Source organism: Aegilops tauschii, chromosome 2 (assembly GCF_002575655.3).
Source record: "Aegilops tauschii subsp. strangulata cultivar AL8/78 chromosome 2, Aet v6.0, whole genome shotgun sequence".
Taxonomy (NCBI): Eukaryota; Viridiplantae; Streptophyta; class Magnoliopsida; order Poales; family Poaceae; genus Aegilops; species Aegilops tauschii.
Window position 1 is genome coordinate 160,724,397 of NC_053036.3, and position 5,176 is coordinate 160,729,572.

The 5,176-nt window shown below is 49.1% G+C and overlaps 1 long non-coding RNA gene across 1 annotated transcript; it reads right to left on the reverse strand.

Annotated features, from left to right (window-relative positions):
• Positions 1–2,434: 2,434 nt before the first annotated feature.
• Positions 2,435–3,510, reverse strand: LOC120973196 (uncharacterized). The gene is made up of 2 exons (XR_005767391.3): positions 2,928–3,510; positions 2,435–2,731 (listed from the first exon to the last, which is right to left on the reverse strand). It is a non-coding gene; the product is annotated as an uncharacterized lncRNA (long non-coding RNA).
• Between the last annotated feature and the right edge of the window lie 1,666 nt (positions 3,511–5,176).

Sequence of the window (5,176 nt, forward strand, 5' to 3'; positions counted from 1 at the left end):
TATCTTCCAAGTCTTCCGATGTTATTGTTTTAGATGGCCTTAAGCCATATTTGTCATACTTATTTCTCTCTTGAGATACTCGATGTAATAAGTGTGTGATTGCTACTCTGTTATAAATCCTCCAAGTACTGTGCGTGTCAGCATTACTGATCCAGGGATGACACTGGTGCACGGTAGATCAGACTATTTGAGGTCTGGTCGCTACAAAGGCCATGTAGGAGTACATGGTGGGTTGTTTCATTGGAACCGTCCTTAGGAACTGAGATCTGTATGTGTGATTTAAGATCAGCTACTACCACACATTGGGATCCTTAATTGACTCTCTCGACTTATTAACCGCCCCTGTCCTCTGTCCAGGAGTTGCAAGTAGTTTCTGGTGTTTGTAGTATGCTGGAGGTCGTGCGCAGCGCTGACCCTAGGGGTGGGCTGTGATGCGGTAGCACGTGCCACGGTGTACCGGGATGCCCGTTTGGTGCCTCGGGAACCCTGCACACATCGTTCGGGGCCATAGTGGAAACCTCGGCCGGACTCCCTGCGGATGGAACCTAAATAAGCGATAAACCTGGACTAGGGACTTATGTGGTTAGTCAGGTCGTGGCCGACACCCTCGCTAGGATTTCGCTTGAAGGTTGCTGAGATACATGACGTGTACATGGCGGTAAGTGGCGAGAGCGTGTGTGAAGAAGTACACCCCTGCAGGGTTAACATCATCTATTCGAATAACCGTGTCCGCGGTAAAGGACTATTTGGTTGCTTATACAGTTCATAGACAAGTGAAAGTGGATAATCTAAAATGCGCAAGATAAGCGTGAGTGCTATGGATGGCCTTCTCGTAGGAAGACGGGAACGGATCCATAATGGTGTATTGATATGGTGAATATGTGGACTCGTGTGCGCCACCTCAAAAGAGTTACCAGCAGTCTTAGTTCAGGATAGCCACCGAGTCAAAGCTGGCTTGCTGCAGTTAAACTCCACCACCCCCTTTGTTGATACTGATGCATATGTAGCTAGCTCTGATGTAAGTCTTGCTGGATACATTTGTACTCACGTTTGCTTAATTTATGATTTGCAGAGAGACTTCAGTCTCGCTAGTAGTTCCGCGTGGATTTCAACGTTTAGCTTGTTACCTCACCTACGATCTTGTACCCTTTGGAGGGTCTTGTAGATAGATAGGCTTACTAGCCTTCTCTCTTTTCAGATGTCTGTACTCAGACATGTTTATGCTTCCGTATGTGCTTGTTGCTTGTATGACTTGAATGTTGGGTCATCACACCCATGTTTGTAATATCTGGCTCCTCGGAGCCTAATGAATAAATACTTGGAGTCATAGAGTTTTGTTGTGATGCCATGTTGTATTGCACATATCGAGCATATTGTGTGTATGTTATTGAAATGCTTGGTATGTGTGAGATCCGATAACCTAGTTGTTTATTCTTGGTAGCCTCTCTTATGGGGAAATGTCTCCTAGTGCTTCCACTGAGCCATGGTAGTTTGCTACTGCTCCGGAACACTTAGGCTGGCCGGTATGTGTCCTTCTTCGTTCCTGTGTCTGTCCCTTCGGGGAAATGTCACACGTTGTTCGTTTAAGTCCTTGTAGCTTGCTACGACTTGGGTTCATACGTTGATGACCGACACGTTCGTTGCTGGGTCATGTATGTCTGTCCCTGTAAGTTAGTGCCACTTTGGATTCACGACTAGTCATGTCGGCCCGAGTTCTTTGTCATATGGATGCTAGCGACACTATTATATACGTGAGCCAAAAGGCACGAACGGTTCCGGGCCAGGTAAGATGGCAGCCGTGAGAATACTGTGTGTGAGACCGTAAAATGATATGATGTGTTATATGTTTGATCTGTGTGACTTAAGATCGGTCCTGACAGGCTGTAGATGCTCTTATCCTGCATATTGGTCCACGTACGGCGTTGGCCGTTTAGCTGGTCTCATTGACGGCTGCATGCATTGCCGTCAAGTCAACAGTATGCAATGACGCACGGCGAGACGACGTGCTACTCCACCTACTCTTCGAACAGTATAACACCACCTGCAACACTGCACTGCTCGCTTGTGCTTGACTGCAACACAGGTTGCTTCCTGTGGAACTTTTCGCAAGATATTAGAAGCAACAGTTTTGCAATCTAGGCTTTCATTTCAGTTCAGCACTTCAGCTCTACCGAAGGACCGATCGGATCACGGCTGAATAAACATACAGTAACATATTGGGTACGAAATGGTATGTGTCCCTGCGTGTGACATTTTTTATGTGTGGTTATTTCGCTGCGACAGGGAGTCAATTCCGGAGCCGGATCCTCTAACATTGAGAAGGAAAATCACGGTGCTACAGTGTTACCCTAGTGTAAAATGAAGAAGGAAAGTTAGGGACTGTTAGTAGCTATTTAGCAAATTGTTTACTGTTGATATTAACTGTAGATATAAATAATTTAAAAATGATTTTATTTCATCATCAATTTGTTTGTATGTAATTACTATAAATGTATAAAGTAGATCATCAATTTACAAATTAATTTAAAGCGTTTTAGCCATAATCATATGGATATAGAGAAGGAAAGTTAAGGTATTTTAGCTTCCCTAACTTTCCTTCTTAACGTTAGAGGATCAGTCCCTTGTTGCTTACCCTTCGATCTGTGAGACCGTGACCCCTCGTTTTGTCGCTGCGTACGCGTCCCACGCAGCCGCACTGTCTCCTAATCTCGTGCAGTGGCCTGCTTGGCACCTGCGATGCAACGACGCCTGTGAGTCTCCACTGCGCAGTAGAGTTGGTGGCCAAAGACACACAGAAAAGTTAGCTTCTTCTCCTTGGATTTTTCTTTAGAAAAAGAGGATGACTCCCGACCTCTACATCGAAAAGATGCATGAGGCTATTTTATTGATTATTCTTGAGGACTTTATAAAGCAGTACAACAATATACCTGAATCCGCCATCTTGACAACATTTGCCGCTACTCCAATATGAAGGGATGCAAGCTGGGCCAAATACCCAGACCTGTCATCTAAGCCTAACATCTAAAGCCGGAGGCCCCGACCAAGCCACATACCGGGTCCGGGGCACAAACCGGTCCGACGCACTCACATGTGTCGTCGCCATCATCTTCCACTGGTCCATCTTCAGAGCAGATTGAGGTGCCAACCTTGACAGGTGTCTTCGCCATCGACGCCACCAGGACGCCAAACGACGACCTCCACCTACGCGAGTCCATCTTCAAGCAACGGACGCAGATCCATGCTAGGATAGGGTCGCACCACCGCCATTGCCCACCACCCACAATCGCCACCCAGCCCCAAGGTTCCCAAAAGCGGCGCCTTCAAGAAGGGAACGGCGCCGTGAGCGCCGTCGCCGCCCAACGAAGTTAGGGCTTTCGCCCGGGAGACCTAGGGGAAGGGGAAGTGAGGGGATCAGTCCATACCGACGCCTCCAAGGAGGGGAACGACGCCCTCAGGCGTCGCCGTCGACGCAGCTGGCCATGGCCGACCAGGGATTTCGCCCGAACTAGATCCCCGCCACCAGCAGAGCCTCCTGTACAGAACCGGTGACCCAAGGAAGCGCGGCCCGACGAGGCTGGCCCGTACGCCGATCAGGGGAGGAGGGGAGGCGCCAGATCGCGCGCACCGGCCACCGCAGAAACCGCCGCCGGCCGCCAACGACCACCGGATCCCGCCGCCCGCGCGGCCGGGACGCCAGATCCACCGCCCGCACGGCTGCTAGCCGGTCGTGCCTTGCCAATGGAGTTGCCGCTCCAGATCCGGGGTTCCCCACGCAGAGGCAGGGCAACCGAGGCCCCACCGCCACCATCCTTGGCGCCCCGGGCTTACCCGGCGGCTGCCTCAGGCGGCGGCGAGGAAGGAAAGAGGAGGAGGGGCGGCTAGGGTGGAGGGTGGAGGGGGGAGGAGGAGGAGGGGCGGCTAGGGTTGGGAGGGAGGAGGAGGAGGGGCGGAGGTAGTGTTCTGCTCTACCCAGCAACTTCTTCTCCTTGGATAGTTCGATAAAATCAAGAGCTAAAACATCTGATGCTCTCATGTTTCTTTTTCTTTCTTTCTTTTTTTGACATCATGCTCTGCGTGTTTTTTTAGTGAAACGTGTTTCTTTTTTTGAGTGATTGATCTTCTGCATGCTCGGATTGGGGAGCTCCTATGCAACGTTTCATGCTCAAATTAGGGGGCGGAGAGAGCCGCGCCGCGCGCCGCTTTGTGGGGTTCCTCTTGCCGTCCTTCGGCTCCGACGACATCGGGTCTATGACGGACGATGACGACCAGCCGCTCGCCGCGGATGCTTACTCCACGAAGAGCCGCCGAGACTAAGGGGAAGCGACCCGCGAGTGAGTGGTGAACTCTAGCCGCCCCCGTATGATTAAATTTGGTTTTTATGTTTAATTAGCTATGATCGGCATTTTGTATGAACTGTGTGGACGTCCGACCTCGGAATTGCTATAATCGATGTTCTTTGCACGCGTTTATATGAAATAGAGTAGGCGAATTTGGCGTGTGTGGTTGTGGACCGTGAGAAAAGACAACTATCTGGGCACCGCCAGTGAGGGTGCCCGGACGCGTCCGCGGGCATTCGGGGTACATCTTGGGTATTGCAGTGGTAGATGATCTAAGGGCATCCAACAGCAATCATCAAAGGGACATCATTAAATGTCCATGGATAGTTGGACGGGCGCTGGCCAACTAACCATATCCATCAAATGTCCGTCTCTTATTCAAGGAAGAGAGGAGAGAGAAGGAAGGGATAAGGAAAAGTGGATTTGTGGTGGGGTTCGATGGTGGGTTGATGGTGTCAGTGGATATCTGTACTCCCATAGAACTCCCCCGAGTTTAAGAATGGTTTGTGGGATTTCGCACATTCCGACCAATCCGCAAAAAGTTGATGAATAACGTTGGATGACTACATGTGTCCACATCGTCCTGTCCGAGCATATAAAGATTTGGTAACCCTGTTGGAAATGCCCTAAGGATCAGACCTACCACTCTAGCTAGCGCTACAGTATATACACACATGGGTTGGTTGTTTTTCCTTTTCTTTGACCTTTTTTAATATACAATTTATTGAACTAATTATACAAACAAATTCGTTAATTTTCAAATTGTTTTGTGAATTTTACAACGATGTTCATGAATTAAAAAAATCATGAATCTAAAAATGTTCCAAATTTAGTAAGTG